Source organism: Cryptomeria japonica, chromosome 7, assembly GCF_030272615.1.
Source record: "Cryptomeria japonica chromosome 7, Sugi_1.0, whole genome shotgun sequence".
NCBI lineage: Eukaryota > Viridiplantae > Streptophyta > Pinopsida > Cupressales > Cupressaceae > Cryptomeria > Cryptomeria japonica.
This window is the reverse complement of record NC_081411.1, coordinates 437,323,860-437,342,341: the sequence shown is the minus strand read 5'-3', so window position 1 is coordinate 437,342,341 and position 18,482 is coordinate 437,323,860.

Genomic DNA, 18,482 nt, shown 5'->3' with positions numbered 1-18,482 from the left:
CTTGAATTTTTCTCATGAGTGTTTCCATCAATGCCAAAGGGGGAGATTGTTGGCAAATGCACACTCCAATCAGATATTGTAGGTGATTGAAGGTATTTTCATTGATGGAAACCTTGCAATCATGTGATATTGGCAGGTAGACATAGGCACCGGCACCAGTAGACTCTACACCGACATACAGAACACCAACATCAAAAAGGAAGATTATCGGCACCCTGGCCAACAACAATTTTGTGTTAATGTATTTTGTAATTACTTATAAAATATTTTGTAAGCCGACATGGTGGATTGTAATATGACTCATATATGTATGAGATCATTGTAGATCATTATATATATATATATATGTTGGGTATGATGTGAAAGATAGAAGGTAGCAGACCTATTATGTGAATTATTGGATAAGGGTTTATGTATGTAGCAGAGCTTAAACCGGTACTGAATCTGGCATAGAAGATGCTAATCTGAAGTAGTACAAGACATTGAATTAGTATAATCCATTTTTGTAAGTCAGTGTGACTTGTTTTGTAATTGAGTAGTGAGCTCTAGGCACTTGGCCTTCCTACATGTGCAGGCCTCTGTTGTAGCAGTAATATTCTCTTATTGGCCAGTAAGTGAATATTGTGGGTTGCAAATCCTACCGAGGTTTTTCCCACATCGGGTTTCCTCATTAAAACATTGTGTTATGGTGTGCTTTTCATGTTGTGGCTGTTATTCTTATTTGCTGCATTATTTCTGGTTTACCGGTACACAGTTTTAATATGCTTTTCATGTTATAAGTTAAGAAAATATTATTACCGGTCAGATACTGATTCACCCCCCCCTCTTAGTATCTTTGGTAATCCTAACAATATGTACATATATATATATATAACATCCTAAAATTTTGATCCCATTTGGGGCCCTCACCTTAGTGTTCACATCCCTATGCTTAATTAAGGCTTGATTATGCCTTCACCATTTAAATTTGGCCTTGTCTTCATTCCACACACCACATAACCCCTTAGTTTGGCCCTAAAAAAGGATAGGACCAAGGAATGATGCTTTGGTCCTCATTCGGACCAGAACACCATGCTTTGGTCTGCCTTAGATGGCCCCTTTCTTGGTCCCCTCTTGCCTCTTCAAAAATGAGCAAGAAATCTCTCCCCATGTTCACTTATGTCAGAAAATTAATGCATATTTTGACATGCAAGTATAAAATGAGGTTTCCCCCTCTCATTTGCATATATAGACATCATAAGAGAAGGGAGAAATTATCATCAAGCATTCAAGTATTCATTAATCATCTTTAGAGGTCTTCAAGGCTGTATTCTTCATTCATCAATTATGGAGCAAAATTACATCATTCCTTTGCAAGCATGTGTGTGTGATTAGGGTTTTTCCATGTTCATGTCATTTCATACAACATATATGATTACATTTAAGAAGCAAAGCATTATAACCAATCATTGCAGATTTGAGGCATAGCCTTCCATCATTTATTTCAGTATTTGTAATATTTCAATCAAGGTTAATTCCTAAACTGGGGTTTGACTTAGGAAAACTGCTATTCCCAGCCTATTTCCCTTTCTTTCAATGTGCAAGAAATATATATGAAGCTATACTCTTTAGAATAAGAACTATTTGTATAGATAAATCAACCCTTTTTGGCGTGCAAAAAAGTAAGAAGACCAGGATGACATGCACACCAATCTCTACATTTTTGGGGCTTTTTCAAGGATCAGATTTGAATCTGCATATACTCCTTAGTCCAGGTGCGTGCAAAAATTTGATGACTGTAGCTCGTTGTTTCCACATTTTTACCTTCATTTCCTGCTCTTTTCCTTAAGCTCAGCATTTCAACTCACAAAAGAGGGAAACCAACATCAACCCCTTGAATCCAATCAGTATTTCAGTTCTCATTATTACTAATTTGTGACTAAATCTATTAGATTCACCCCTCTTTTGAATGTAATGGGAAATTAGTGGTTTTCATCCCTCTAATGGTGGAAACCCTAATTTTCCACCCATTACATTTTGGGGAACCCGACTCCTTAGACCTTTATTTCTGATTTATTTGAGTGTTTGTGCAATTTCAAATTCAAAATTTCACTTACAAGTTTAATTTCCAATTAAATTTAAAAAAATTAGAGGTTAATTTCAAAACCCTAATTTTTAAATTTAAAATTGAGCTTGTGGGTTGTCTAATTTTTGGATTAATTATTTTAGATCTGATTGTGAATACAATTCAAATTCATAACTGCACTCTTTGATTCAAATTTCAAATTAATTTTAAAATTAAGAGGTTATTTTCACAAAACCCTAATTTTTAAATTTAAATTTGTAAGTGGATTGCATTTATTTCTATTTGCTTGATTAATTAAACAATCATTTTTACAAAAAAATTGTACTGTTTAATTCCAAAATTCAAATTCAAATTCATAGATCTTATTTTAATCAAATTATATAAATTTAGAGTTTTAAATTATAAAAACCCTAATTTATTTTGGTTAATTTGATTTGTGGATTGCTTCAACATTCATTATGGCACTTAATAAATCTGATTTATTTGCTATTTCACATATGATTACCTTACTTTTCACTTATATTTATCAAAATCATGTGTTGGATAATGGATTCTTTCATTTCACAATGCTTCTTTTCATTCATAGCACTTTGCCATATTGTGTTTTTAGAGTTTCAAAATTCATAACTTTCAATCAATTTGATCTCAAAGATCTCATGTATAGTGCATGTTTTTGTATGGTGATGTTTTTAGGAAAATGCATTTCATATATATATCACCTCAAAGATTTTTTAGATCCCAATCCTAGAGATGTTAATGGAAAACCTAATACTTGTACCTCTCCTATGGTATCTGATGTGAATGAAGAAAGAGCTAATTCTCCTATTAATGATCTCTCTAATGGAGAGAAAGCATTTAAGAGAAACATGTGTTGGGAATCCCACAGATACTAAGAGTGGGAGGGGGAGGTGAATCAGTATTTGACCCGTGAATAGAATTTCTTCAATTAAAACATGCAGAACATATTATAACAGTGTACCGATATGCAAGAAATAATGCAATAAACAAAATTAAGAACATCCACATGAAAAGCACACCATAACACAAGGATTTAACAAGGAAACCCAGTGTGGGAAAAACCTCAGTGGGATTTGTGACCCACAATATTCACTTACTGGCCAATAAGAGAATATTACTTACAATAAGGGCCTGAACATGTAGGAAGGCCAACTGCCTAGAGCTCACTACTCAATGGGAAGTCTCACTGATTTACAATGAGGATTATACAAATCCAATATCTTGTACTACTTTACAATAGCATCTATAATGCCTGATCCAGTACCAATTTCTACTCTGCTTCTTACATAAACCCTTAGCCTATATTTCACATAATAGGTCTGCCTAATATTTTTCCTTATCGCTTTTTTCTCACTCATTCCAAAATGTCTACAATGATCTCTTTTATATATAAGAGTCATTTTACAATATGCCAAGTTGGCTTACAAAATAATAAACAAAATCCAGTCGGCCTCTATGCCGGTATACTTCTTTTCTTTGTGCCGGTGTCGGTGTCCTGAGCGCTGGTGTAGAGTGTGATTTGTTGATGCCGGTATTATGCCTTTGCCGGTGCCATAGGATTGCAAGGTTGCCATCAATGAAAAAACCTTCAATCACATACAATGTCTTATTGAAGTGTGCATATGCCAACAATCTCCCCCTTTGGCATTGATGGCAACACTCATGAGAAATTTCAAAAATGTATCCAAAAATGTGAAGTAAAAAAAAATGTTACCAAAAATGTGTGTGCTCCCCCTGAGTATATGATTCCTGTGATATTGAATTTTCTCATCCCACTACTCCCCCTTTGGCATCAATGACAAAGGTTGTCATGATGTCAGTAGAGTTTGTAGTTTCAACCTTGTAACTGGGTGGTTACAATTTGAAAAAGATCTCCCAAAATCAAGTTTATACTATCCATAAACTTCTTTCTATCCTTTATTTTTGTCTCTATTCTCTTCACTATACCGGTGAGATGCTGCAAATGCTCTGTCGGTGTTTTTTGTCCCTGTATTAGTGCCTTAGATACTTCCTTCCGTAGTGATGCTAGATAGTCCAATCTTGGACTTAGTTTTAATCTCAAATGTTTTGCCTTATTCACTATTCTTTCTCTCTTTCTTCCTAATTTAAGTAATTCTTCTTCAAAATTTGTTATCTTCTCTTCAAAAACTGATAGTGTATCAGGTGAGTTAACAAAATTATCTGCAAGTTTATTGATCTCATCTTGTACCTTGCTCATCTTTTTGTCGATATCTACAGTCAAAAAGTTTGTTTTACAGGTGTCTTTATACAAAGTTTTGTACTCTTTCAATAAATTACACAATTCTAGTAGAAGTGTGTCAAAATCTCTATTACACTTCTTTATTTGCTCATCAAAGAATTTCTATTTTTCAATTTCTATTTTATCCTTGAATGACTCTTCCTTTATTTTCTCAATGTTTTCTATGATATATTTATATAGTGTATCAAGTTGTCTTAAAGAATCGTTATTGTCTATATTACAGTTAGGTGCAATTACCTTCAAAATTGGTATGGTATCATCAATTGCTTTGTAAGCTTGTGAGCTGCAGTCTGTTATCTTTTTGATTGAATCTAATAGTACCTCAGTCACATTAGTTGATTTGTAGCCTGATGATGAACCAACAATCTGAGTACCGGTGGAAATAACCAAGCTTGCATTGACCTCTGGTAGGTTTGTTTGTGTCTGCATTTCTTTAAGCAATGGTTTTTCTAATTCTCCAGTTGCCGGTGGCACTGTTTCCTTATGTTCCTGTTCCTATTGTTTTTGTTCCTATTCTAGTGCCTTTTGCTCTGTTTGTTGCATTGACTCAGTCTGAGTCTCTACCTTTTTCTCTTTGTCTTCTGCCAGTTTCTCCTGTGTGTTTTTAGTTTGCTCAGCTACCAGAGGCTCACTAGCCATGTTAGTCTTATCAACTGTATCTTTGTCTACCACAATGTTGATCTTTTGAGTATCAACATCCACAGTATATAATACTTCAGGATTAGGATTACCATCCTCTACATCCATACTCTTAGCTGCCAGTTGATCTTCTGTAGTTGTTGTTTTTACTGGTGGAGTAATCAAAGGAGGTGGGGGTAATTTGTCTCTAACCTTGATACTAGGTGGTCCACAAACTTTACCTTTACCCTTGTCTCTATCTTTCTGATAAACTTTTATGGGTTTGGGACTCATGTATTCTTCTTGTTTTTCTTTTTCAGCTAGGAATATATCCCATCCATTTTATGTCTCCTCAGTCACCTCATTAACTCTTCCAACCATTAAAGCAATGTGCCGGTGTGTAGTAGAAAATACTGACCGGTTGGCTTGAGCAATTAGGTCATCAATTTCTTTGGGTGAGTTTACCGAATATACAACAAGTATCTTTTCAATCTTTATTTTCTTGTCCAGTTCTACTACTGCTTGTCTTCTTGCTTCCAGTTTATTAAATAGTTCATCTGGAATTTCATTTACTACTTCCATCAAAAACTTCTTATACATATCCATATGCAATATAGCACTATTTTCAACTTGTTCTTTTTCATCAGCTGTTAAAGTGTCATATATTTTCTCTATATTTTTCAATTTACCTTCCTCTGTAATTTCATTCAGCAGTATATGAAGAGGGGCCAAGTATTTGTTTGTCCTCTTCTTCTTTTTGGGTGTAAGTTTCTTTTTCTTTGGTGTAGCCTTTCTTACCAGAGATCTCACTGCTTGTTGTTTTTGTCTTGTCCTCCTGGGTGAGGGTGTGGTTGCCGGTGAGGGATCTCTTTTCCTTACAACTCTTTTGAAAGTTGCAGGCATGTCACTCCCCGAAGAAGTACCTACCGGTGATAGGTGAGTTTTAGGTTGTGGAGCTGCTAACTCATCCTCTGTTATACCAGTTTTCTTTAACACATCTTCTTTGATGGCCTTTTCTTGTCTGGAACCTTTCCTTACAACTACCTCAACCTTTTTCACTCTATTCTTTGATTGTATTTGGCTTTCAATAGTTTCTGCACTGCCAAATATTTCTTCCTTAGGTTCTCTGGGGGCTTCTAGAAGTGCTTTAGCATATGTTTCAATTATATGATCATCTGTTTCATAACCCATCTTGGTTACCCAAATTGTCCTAGGGATGACTACTTCCATCCAGATTTCATCCTTCTTGATTACAAAGCATATTTCATCTTTGTATTTGTCGACAATCTTTTGTGATAACCTAATTCTTTTCTTCATTTTGGCTTTTAATTCTTGAAAGAAGTCATGAATATTGTTTTCCTTGTTTTCTCCCATGTTATTGAATAGTTCTGTAAATTGTTTTCCTACCGGTATATCATATCCAAGTTCTTTGTAGCCTATACCGGGAACCTATTTGGTTATGTGTAGCATCAGACATACTAATAGATTTCCAAACCTGAAAGTTGCTTTCTTGTCCTTTTTAATCTTTCCAAGGTTGTCAATTAATTCATCTTTTAACAACTCACATATATCAATCTTTGCATTGTCTGTGACCATATCATAAGCACTCTTAATGCATAAACTTGAAACTGAATTGAGTCTATTTGCATGAGTAGCTTTATACCCTAATATCATGTTGATAAATCTCACATTAATGTATGTTACATCATTAACTCTTAGGGACCTTTTGTCGAATGTTACACCAGTTAGGTTTGTAACTAGGTCATTGGATACTTTCTTGGTTTTATCTAGCCTTTTACCGGTGGTCGGTAACCCTGTGACAGCTTTCATAACTTCCTTAGTGATTTTGTGGACTACATCTAACCAAAAAAATTCACCATGTACCCTGCTTAAGACTATCCTAATCACATCCTTGGGGAATTTAGGGATGCTAAGGATCTCTGTAAATCCTAGGGTTTCAATGATCTTGTGTTCATCTTTTACATTGTCGGTTTTATCACATATCACAATCTTAAACATAGTCTTAATTTCTTCATCTCCTAGTTCCTCAATGTTGCAGTGGATGTACATTCTGGGGTCTTCAGCATAGACAACTCCCTTGGGAATTTGAGAAAAAGCACCTAAGGTATCATCTTTCTTTGCTACCTCGAGAACTAACTGAAATATGGGCCTAGGTCTTTTTATCACTTCGATAATAGTAGGGTTTTCTATATATTCAATTGTAGAGGTGGATGCCATGATTAAATACCTTTTACTACCTTTAGGATGGATGATTTCTTGGAGTGTTCTTGCCTCTTGCTCGAAATGCCTTAGCTCAGAATCTTCGCACTCTTCGTAGGTTTGAAATCTCGGTGAAATGAAATAGAGCCAAAACCTCAATTTAATAGTGTCTTTTCACCATCTACCACATTAAATGCATGCCGGTTAAGTCTTCACTTAAAATTGTTTGCCGGTAAGAAGTAATTCCCAACTTCTTATCTCTAACCGAGGGAATAATAGCATATGTGTCATTAGATTGCCAAACCCTCAAGGAAAATTTCTTTAATTAGATGAAGAACTTCCTACCGGTGGAGCACTGCTCTGTCCTGTCGGTGAAGCATCACTCTATCTTGCCAGTGGAGTATTGACTGGTTCTATCGGTGGAGGGGTATTCCCAATATTTAGATCAGATTTTCTAATCCATTGTTTTGAGAATTCCTGCTTAACCTCTTCAACTTTTTCTTTACCTTTCAAGCTAGAACTTTTATTGTCTACCGGTGTTCCTTTACTTGTACAAAATTTATCAATATGCCCAATCTTGTTACATGCATAACAAGTTACATTATTCTTCTGAATAGATTTCCCATAACCTATACCGGTTTGTGTTCTGCATTGATTAGATAAATGTCCAAATCTTCCACAAACATAACATCTCACATTCATTCTGCAGTTTTTAGAGTTGTGACCAACTTTGTTGCATTTAGAACATTGATCAGTGGGTGTGTTGATATTCTGATGATTTCTAGATCTACATTCATTTTCTCTATGACCATACTTATTACAGTTAAAGCATTTTCCATTGAATTTATAAGCATTAGGTTGTATTACCGGTTTTCTGTGATCTTGAGTATTTGCAGTATCAGAGCTTTCACCAACTTCAAAGACAATTCCAGAAGTGTCACCTTTAGGTTTTTTATTCTTCAGCAAGGTGCCAAGTTCCTCTGAGCTTTTCTTGAATTTTTCTTTATGTTGATTTGCAGTTTCTAGTTCTCTTTCTAAGACTTCTTTTTGTCTCATCAATTCATTTGAGTCATTCTAAGTATGCATCAGATCTGTCTTCTACATGTCATTTTCATAGCTAAGTCTTGTGTTCTCATTTGCTGCATCACTTAGTCTTCTAGTCAATTCTTCTTCATTCTTCTTCCTATCCTCAATCTCTTTACAAAATCTCATAGTCATATCCTGCATCTCATTCTTTGTTGTCATGTTTTCTTATTTCAACTTGCTTATCATATCATTAAGTGATTCCTTTTCATCATTCTCATTTTGCAATTTTTCACAAAGTTCTCTTCTCTTATTTCTTGCAACGGTAAAATTTTCTTGAAGTGCCTTAATGATATCCGGAGCTACCCTTAAATCATCTTCTAATTTGATATTTTTCAATTTCTCTACATCATAGTCTGAAAGAGCTCCTTCAAGTTGCTTCATCAGATTTTCCATCTTTACCGGTGTCAAGATCTTCCTCAAGTTAATAGGCTTCTGAAAATAGAGGACCAAGCTCTGATACCAATTTTTAGGAATCCCACAAATACTGAGAGGGGGGGGTGAATCAATATCTGACCAGTGAATAGAATTTCTTGAATTAAAACATGCAGAACATATTATAATAGTGTACCGGTATGCAAGAAATAATGCAATAAACAAAATTAAGAACATCCACATGAAAATAACACCATAATACAAGGATTTAATGAGGAAACCTGGTGTGGGAAAAACCTCGGTGGGATTTGTGGCCCACAATATTCACTTACTGGCCAATAAGAGAATATTGCTTACAATAGGGGCCTGCACATGCAGGAAGGCCAACTGCCTAGAGCTCACTGCTGAATGGGAAGTCTCACTGACTTACAATGAGGATTATACAAATCCAATATCTTGCACTACTTTATAATAGCATTTATAATGCTTGATCTAGTACTGGTTGCTGCTCTGCTTCTTGCATAAACCCTTAGCCTATATTTCGCATAATAGGTTTGCCTAATATTTTTCCTTATCTCTTTTTTCTCACTCATTCCAAAATGTCTACAATGATCTCTTTTATATATAAGAGTCATTTTACAATATGCCAAGTCAGCTTACAAAATAATAAACAAAATATAATATAACAAAATCCAGTCGGCCTCTGTGCCGGTATACTTCTTTTCTTTGTGCTGGTGTCGGTGTCCTGAGTGCCGGTGTAGAGTGTGATCTGCTGATGCCAGTATAATGCCTTTGCTGGTGCCATAGGATTGCAAGGTTTCCATCAATGAAAAAACCTTCAATCACATACAATGTCTCATTGGAGTGTGCATATGCCAACAACATGGTCACATCTTCTTCTCACACACATACGCTTGTGCAAGGGGGGAAAATCAAAATATTGGTGTTTCCATCTCTTTAGATCCTCCTTATTATCCTAGAGCCTATCTTAAATATCAAAACATTTGTAGAGAAGATGATATAATGTATTTCATTCATGATCTCTCACTCCACATAATATTAAGTAAAGATAAGGCCTTAGATGAGAAGGATATTCCTTCCCAATCTACCAAAGAGGATATGCATGATGAAAGAAAGGAAAATCGCCATCCACAAGATATTCCTTCTTCATATACTAATCCCTTCATTCCTTCTAAACATCCTTACACTACAAACTTCAAAATAAATTTATTACAATGTTCCTCTGCCTTATGAATTAAATGATTCTTATAGGAGTGGATTTAACTTAATATCAAAACAAGGTTTTATAGGACACAAACTTGGAAAATTTGTATAAGGAATTCAAGTCCCTATAAACCCTCCTACACAAATTACTGTAGAAGGCCTAGGAAATGATAATAAATTTCCTATGGATGACCTCCTTAGGATTCAAGACTTCAGAGACCATCTTTCAAGACAACAAGCCATTCATTGATGTAAAAGTATTTCTTCTTCAAAAACTCCTTTTTGTTCATCTCATCAAACTCCCGATCATCATGCTAATGAGTGCCCTAGATTTCAAAATGCAATGAAAGAACTTATTGATAGTGGAAAATTTAAAATCATTGATGACAATCCTTCTTCTTTTAATAATAAACCTTGTCCTCAATCTCAAAAGAATAATCCTACACCTATTGACGATCAAGAAAAAATGGCTAGTAGAAAAATTGAAGTATGAAAAGAATGTGGTTTTTCCTTTTGTGAAGTTTAGCACTAAGCATAAAGAAGGTAGTGGATATTGCCTTTTTTATCATGGTGGTTATCATTCTCTTGGAAAGTGTAAAGCATTTAAGGAATTTGTTCAAGAACAATATAATTATGCTTGTAAATGTCTTTCAACAGATAGTGCTCTCTTTCTAGGTGACAATGTAGTGCCTTAGCATTTCTTCACCTTCATGTTGCTCCTCACCCTATGACACAAGTAGTTAACTTAATTGTGGGCTCTTTTTCATTAGAGGTGGTGCCTTTTTGAATTTCAAACATCTTGGGGTAGAAACATGATCCTCTTTTATCTCTATCTTATCTCTTATCTTTAAGTTTCACCATTTCCTTTATGGATTGCATTATTCATAACTTGTTGTCCTCCTTGCATAGAATTATCCTTCATGTGAATACATGTGTGTCCCTTTCTAGTGAAGAAACACAAATAAACCACTGAGAGAGGGGGGTGAATCAGTGGTAATTAAAAACTTGAATTCACTTTAAATAATCAAGGGTTTAATAATTGAAATCTAGAAATGATGGGTAGAGATATTAAAATCATTCGCACTAAAGTCAAAGAGAAAAAATATCAAATTGAAATACTAAACACACATGCACATCAGATATGTATAACATAATGTGTATGAGGAAAACCCACAGTGCAAAAAAACCTCGGTGAGAAATGCTGCTAGAGTATACAACTCTAATCCAACCTCACAAGTAAAGGTCTGATTACAACATTTATAGGAACCAACCCAAAGGAGCACCAACCCCTACTCTGAGCACCCATTCAAAGAATTACAATGACTTAATAAAAATTTCTAATACAATTCGAAATCATTGTTACAATTGAATTTTTGTAACTCATTGATTTAAACAAATGTGCTTTCTCTACTGCTATGCTATGTTGACTCTTTGAAGTTTCCCCTCTGTCTTCTGATTTCTGCTAACCAACGTAGTCTTCTACTCTCTATCTTCAATTAATCTCTAACCTCTACTACTATAACTTCACCTTCTTGGTCTCTTCTCTTCTTTCCTAGCCTGAGCTAGTTCCTTGACCTGCAAGAAGTCTCTCTATTACACACTTCACTCTACTATCTTACTGATATGTATACCCTATCTCCATTTCACACTCTACACCTCACTTTCTATTGTCTTCAAATATACCTTTGATTATTTGGCATTTAGTATCCTTCAAGGTCATCCTACTCTAGCACTATGTTATGTTCACGTGCTGAAGATGCTTCTCTACGACCTCTACTCTTTCCTCTATTCCTTATCGTATGTTCTTGCTAAGCTTCTTCACCTACACCTACCCTCTATCTCATACACACTACAACTATGATTCTTACATGCACTCCTTTTTATGCACACTTCATTCTATATCCACTGCATCTCAATTGTTGACATCAATGACAATTTAATGCCAACAATTAGGACTTATTCTTTGTTTGAAACACATCTGTTATGAATAATCTCTTCTAAGGAAATATGTGATTCTTCCCCCTAATCTATCCTTGTATTATTTCTTGGGGGGAAAGGATGGCATTTTCCCTTTCTCTCTTGCTAGTTATAGTATCACTATTGCCTTTAGGAATTGCATTTTTCATATGTTGATATCCTTTCTTGCATGGAATGATATGTTTCTTATGACTAATCCCTCTTTAGGGGGAATCAATGATCTCTCTCTCTCTCTCTGAATATTACCACTTCTTTAGAGTTTAATTTTACATATACTAATGTCTTTTCTTGCATTGGATATTTATTCATGTGAGTACATTGTGAATTTTTTTATGTTTAATCTCTCCTTAGAGGTTGTGTAATTATTTTCATTGTCCTTAGACTTTGGGGGCAACGGTTTATTTATCTCTCCCTCTCTAAGGATCTACTTTTCCTTTGTTGAGTGGTGTTTGTTTATGATTTGAAGTCATTCATTGTGTGAAATTGTTGTTTTCTCAAGGATTCTCTCTTATGCAAGAGGTGTAAGTACTTGGCTACAACCTCTTCATAACTTGGAAATGTATATCTATTATAAACTTACCCCTCACATTGGGTCAAAAGTGTGTCATCCTTCATCAAGAATCTCTTTCACCTAGCCACAGGAAGAAGGTATGAATTATTGTTCCCCTTCCTTTCTTTTGGTAGAATATGTTATCTTTGTTCAAGAAACTCCTCTTGGAGGTAAATGTCTTTTGAGAAAAGATCTCTTCTCCTCCAAGGATCTCCTTTACACAAGTATTTCAAGATATCTCTTTTTCAAGTATTTAATTCTTTCTTGAATAGTATTCCCTCTTTAGCTTGGATTTGTGACATTGTTGCCTAAAGGACATCTCCTTGGTGGTGAAGGTTGGTATCCTTATTTCTAGCTTCCTTAAGAAGGGAGGGGGGGGACCCATATCGCTCCATTTGTACCATATGGTACTATATTTTTGCATATCATTCTTTCATGTCTTAAACAGGGTGCTCATTCTTGAAACTAGAAGAAACAAACTCTTACATGAGATGCTTCACACTTGAAACCAAATGTATTATTTAATATATATCTTAGAAGGGGTTACACATCATCGGAACCAGAGAAAACTCTTACACGAGATATCCTCAAAACTAGGCATGTATCTTTCATTTGCCTCTTGGCATTTACACATTTACCTCTTGGCATTTGCACACACATTCACCTCTTGCAATTTTCATACACGACCACCTCTTGGCATTTGAATTTTCATTACATGTCTTAAAAAGGTCGATGCACAATAAAAAATGGGGTGCTTCATACTTGAAACCAGACATCACTTGCACATAGACACAAGGATGAGCGAGACTAGCAGAATAAGGCTAGACTTTTCCTACTCTCCTCCCAAACATGGATCACCTAGATACAAACATTTAGGGGTGAGGTATCTATGTTCACTCTCATCATTCTTCTTATGGATCACCTAGAAAAGGATATCTAGTGTGTATTCATGCTCTCTCTTCTTCTCCTCATGAACTCATAGCTTTTCTATTGATAGTTCATGGATGATGCTTGCTTTTCTCTTTTATGCGATTGCTTATGTTCATGAGATGGCATTTTGAAAGAATGATATTATTTGTTGAGATATTTTGATATCAAGGTCTCTTAGACTAGATGACTTGAGGTCTTGTTTTTAGTCTTTAGCTTTTGTTGTGTGTCTGTTTGTTCCTTTTGCCTTTTGTTTGTCTTTGTTTATCTTTTTTTAAATTTTTGTCTTATTTTTGTGCCCTTGCATATGTTTGAGTGACTTAAGATCCTTAGATTGGGGGCTTGGTTCTTCAAGATTCATGATGTCTTATACTCCTTGTGATTCTACTCCGCATTGCTCCTCTTCTTCATATTTATTTCATCTACTTTACCATGAGTATTTGCATAAGCTCATACTCCTGCTAAAGTGGGGGCTAAATGTAGCATCCTAAAATTACACCCCTTTGCAATTTTGACCACATTTGGGGCCCTCACCTTAGTGTTCACATCCCTATGCTTAATTAAGGCCTGATTATGCCTTAACAATGCAAACTTGGTCTTGTCTTCATTTCACACACCCTATAACCCCTTAGTCCAGCCCTAAAAAGGGATAGGACCAGGGCGTGGCACTTTGGTCCTCATTGGGACCAGGGCTTCATGCTTTGGTCCCCCTTAGATGGTCCCTTTCTTGGTTCCCTCTTTCATCTTCAAAAAATGAACAGGAAATCTCTCCTCATGTCAACCCTTGTCAGAAAATTAATGAATTTTTTGATGGGCAAGTATATAAGGAGGTTTCCCCCTCTCATTTGCATATACAAACTAAACCAAGGGGAAACAAGACGAAGGTGAGAAGGTTAGTTTAAAAGAAAATAAACACAATCATTCAAATAAAGTATGAATTAACGTTATACCTCTACCATGAAGCCTCTTACTCCTCAGATTAGACCTTCAATGAAGTTGAAGATGCACCCGTCTTCAACTTGTTTGGATTTGTCCTATGATGGGATGTGGATTGCTCTCCACACACAACAACAATGATGATTACTAAATGGATGGATGGATTGAGTGATGGGAAATCACTAAGGATAAAAGCCTAAATTTGACTATAATGAGGATACAATTAAGATGATTCTAAGCTCAAATGGGTAGCATATAATTACATAAGGATTGGATGATAATGAAGGGGAGGAGACCCAAATTTATAGCTTTGAGAGGGAAATAATGGAGGGATAGGATTAATTTGTGATTAAGGGTCAAGATTGAAAGAGAGGGGTGAAGTGGATTGAGAGGACAAGGTGGGGAGACCAACAAATTTTCCATAAAGGTATTTCTTGTCTCCACACTCCACAAGGTGCATGGGGAAGAGATCCCCAAGTACATTAGGAGAATAAAAAAGGAATTAAAAATTACTTGGGGGAGGACAAGGGAATTAAAAATTCCCAAATAATGAAGTGCATAGAAGAATGGGGAGAGAAAAGGAATTAAAAATTCCTTGGGAGATGAGAGTGCATAGGAAAGTGGGAGAATTTGTAATCCTTGAAATGACCAAAGTTGGTGCATTTAAGGTTTGGAAGGTTGGAGAAGACAAGACATTTATGGCAAGGAGTTGACTTGCTCCTAACCATGGTGATTAGGATTGTGTAAATGATTAGTGAAGAGATTAGGTGGGGTAATGATGAATTATAAAGCAAGTGGACAAGTTAGGAGGATTTGACATGAGAGAGAATGAGTGGAGGAATTAAAAAATGGAGAATAATGATAAATGAGGCTTCTAGAAGATTTAATTAGGCTAAGTGGGATTAGAAGAAGTGATTTGTAGGAATCACATGACTTAAGTTAATTAATTAAAATTAATTATCTTAAGGGGACATGGATGAATTAATTATCTGGATTACTTTAGAAGAACGAGGAATAATTAATTTATTTGATAAATCAATTATTGTACTATGGTGAGAGAATTAAATTTAATTAATTTTGAGAAGAATAAGAATAACATAATTAAATAGTTTTAATCTTGTAGAAAGGATAAATTAATTAAATATTTAATTTAATGAATTGTAGTCGTCTACATTTTCCCCTCTTTTATGCAGAAATAAAATTGGTAGTGGGTAAATGATAGAAAAAGATGCCCCAACGTGAAGACGTGGGTGATTTATACCCTATCAAGAATCTAACTGGAAAATTTCAAAATTTTGGGAAAATTCTCGAAAAGAAGAAAATAGTAGTTAGAAGAAAGAGAGGAGAGAAAAATAGGAGGGGAAGAGAGATTTGGAGGGGAATGGGAAGAAAAAGGGTGAAGGGGAAGAAATGGGAAAAGGGCCCCCCTTATATAGGCCACATGGGGCCCAAGGAGGAGTCATTGTCACACATACACCTTGGCGAATGAGAGAGCTCAAATAACTTAGGAGAGAGATGGCATGCATCTCACACCATGAGCATTGTGCAGAGAGGGTTTGACTCTTCCAGTGATTGGCCAAGTACGGCCCACTGGTATGTACCCCATCCCAACTTGGTCATTTAGTAGGTAGGGAATTAATTAGGATAATTAATGGGGAGAAAATTTTGTTGGGGTGGAGCCATCGATCACTTGTTTGGTGTCTCTACAGGGGATCAACGTCTACGTAGGTGTTTAATGTCTACATGAGCACCAAAATGGCTAAAGGAGGTTGATCCCCGCCCATGTAGACAAATATAATTTGCGTAGACATTGATCTGCTAGGATAGAGAAAAAAGAGAGGAAAACTATGGTTCAATGTCTCTGTTATGTGGATCGACATTTGCACCATGGTTTCGACATCTCTATAATGGATAAACATTGTCTCCGCTAAAAAGGAGAAAAGGAGGGAAGAAGGGGGATAGAGGTAAATGGGGGAAAGGTGAGGGGGATTACAGGGATGGCCTAGGGATAAAATAGGCTTAGAGATAGGATAGAATAAGAGGCTAATGAGGTGATTTTGCTAAATGCAGGCAAACCTTGATTTGATTACATCTTGGGAGCACTAGCCGCTGACGATGAGATTGTACATCTAGCTATGGAGAGACGAGTGAGAGATACTTAATGTAGTAGGATTGGGGTTCATGGGAAGATTGTTGGAGATCCTAGAACACACAACGATGATGACAATACTCATGGAGCAATGGGATAGCGAAACATGCACCTTTCACTTGCCTAAAGGTGAGGCCAACATCATACTGCTTGATGTCTGGTGGATCTTGAAGGTACCCATTAGAGGAGTTATTCCTGAGCACTGGTTGGATCATGAAGATCATTACCTTCAAAGCATTTGTGAGTGTGACAACCTACCCATGGACCAGACTAGGATTTGCCTAGGAGAGGCTATGCAGATACAATAGATTTTGCACTTGGTTTTGTTTGTTTGTGAACTAATTAGTGGGAGAATGATGCCCGATCTGAGCGGCCATGGATTCTTGATCAGATCTGGCTGATGTTTTTACTATATGCTCAAGGATTGTGTAGAGAATGCATGGGGGCCTCTATTGTAGTGCCTCTCCTAGACTTGCATTTTGACTTACGCATTGATAGATTTATTTAGACATATGGTTGATGCTTAGATGGTTATTTATGACTTTATTGCCATACTAGTTACTTGATGTGGATTTATGTCATTTGATATAGCTTATCATGTTTGGAGATTTATGACTTGTGATGCTATGAAGGTACTAACTATATCATAATGATGATTTTTGTGATGTTTTTGATGTTATATTATGTGACTATCTTCGTGAGTAGAGACGATGTCATATCACTCATAGTGAGCATGATATGTTGTTGTGATTCTCTATCACATGTTTGAATTTTATGATGTATATGTGTTGTATATGTTGTGTCTAGTGTTGATGCAGGTTTTGCAAGTACTAGACATCGACTCCACCTGGCTTCACATGTCTAAGCGTGTCTTTATCCCAATGGAAAGTTGTCAGAGATGACATAGTTTACCTTGCACACTCTAGGTTTAAGTTGTGTACCTTGTTAGTTTCATCATAACACAAGTTGATGTTAGAGTCTTGAGTTGTGATTGTTCCCCTTTGTTGGCATAAGGTGGTGTAGGGCACTCTAGCAAATTGTTGTCTCTGGTTGTGTAGTTTCATGTTTGTAATAAAGATGAGTCCAAGGGACCATCAATGATATGTATGGATCCACCTGTGTGGTCAAGGAACTTCTAGGTACCAATATGAACCTAAGTTCACTAAGTCCACTTGGATTTGCGTTGATTCTTAGTACCTTGTGTCATAGGATAGCTTAAGGCATGTTTTGTTGTTTTTTGAAGTGTTTTCCATCTCACCAAATGCCTAAGAGATGGTTAGCTTAGTTTAGAGTCTTAATAATCAAAATTGGAGAAGTTTCTCTTGACAACAAAATGTGGTATGACAACTTTTGGTTCGGGAGGTCGCAACTTGAAAACCAATGGTATTAACTATTCAAAAATCAGTTAAACCAGTTGGAATAGATGTATTTAGCCCCAATCAACCTCCAACCACTTGGTTGTGTGATTTGATATATGGATTGACCAGTTTTGTGAAGGAACTAAATAGATTTTCTAAGCATTTGTGAGTGGTACAGAGTTGTATGGATTGGTGGATCAAATCAAGTGTCATGTTTGCATAGTACTCTGAGTTTATGTTCATTTACACTTGGTTTGACTTCATTTCATTTTGAGATCAGAATACAAACACCTTACCACCAATGAGGGAGATCAATCATTGTATAGACCTCATCCTTGGCTCTACATTACCTAATAAAGCTTCTTACAAGCTGACCCCTAAACAGAATGTAGAGGTTGCAAGACAGATTCAAAGCCTATTGGAGAAAGGTTTCATAAGGAAGAGCATCAACCCTTGTGCTGTGCCAATAGTGCTAGCCCCTAAAAAGGAAGGTACATGGAGGTTATGTACTATCTCCAGAGTCATCAATAGGGTAACCATTATATAGGTTTCCCATGCCAAGAATGGAGGATCTCATGGATTGCCTAGGGAATGCAAGGTACTATTCCAAGATTGACTTTAAAAGTGGATACTATCAGATTAGGATCAGAGAGGGAGATGAGTGGAAGATTGCCTTCAAGAAAAATGAAGGGTTGCTTGAATGGGTTGTGATGCCCTTTGGC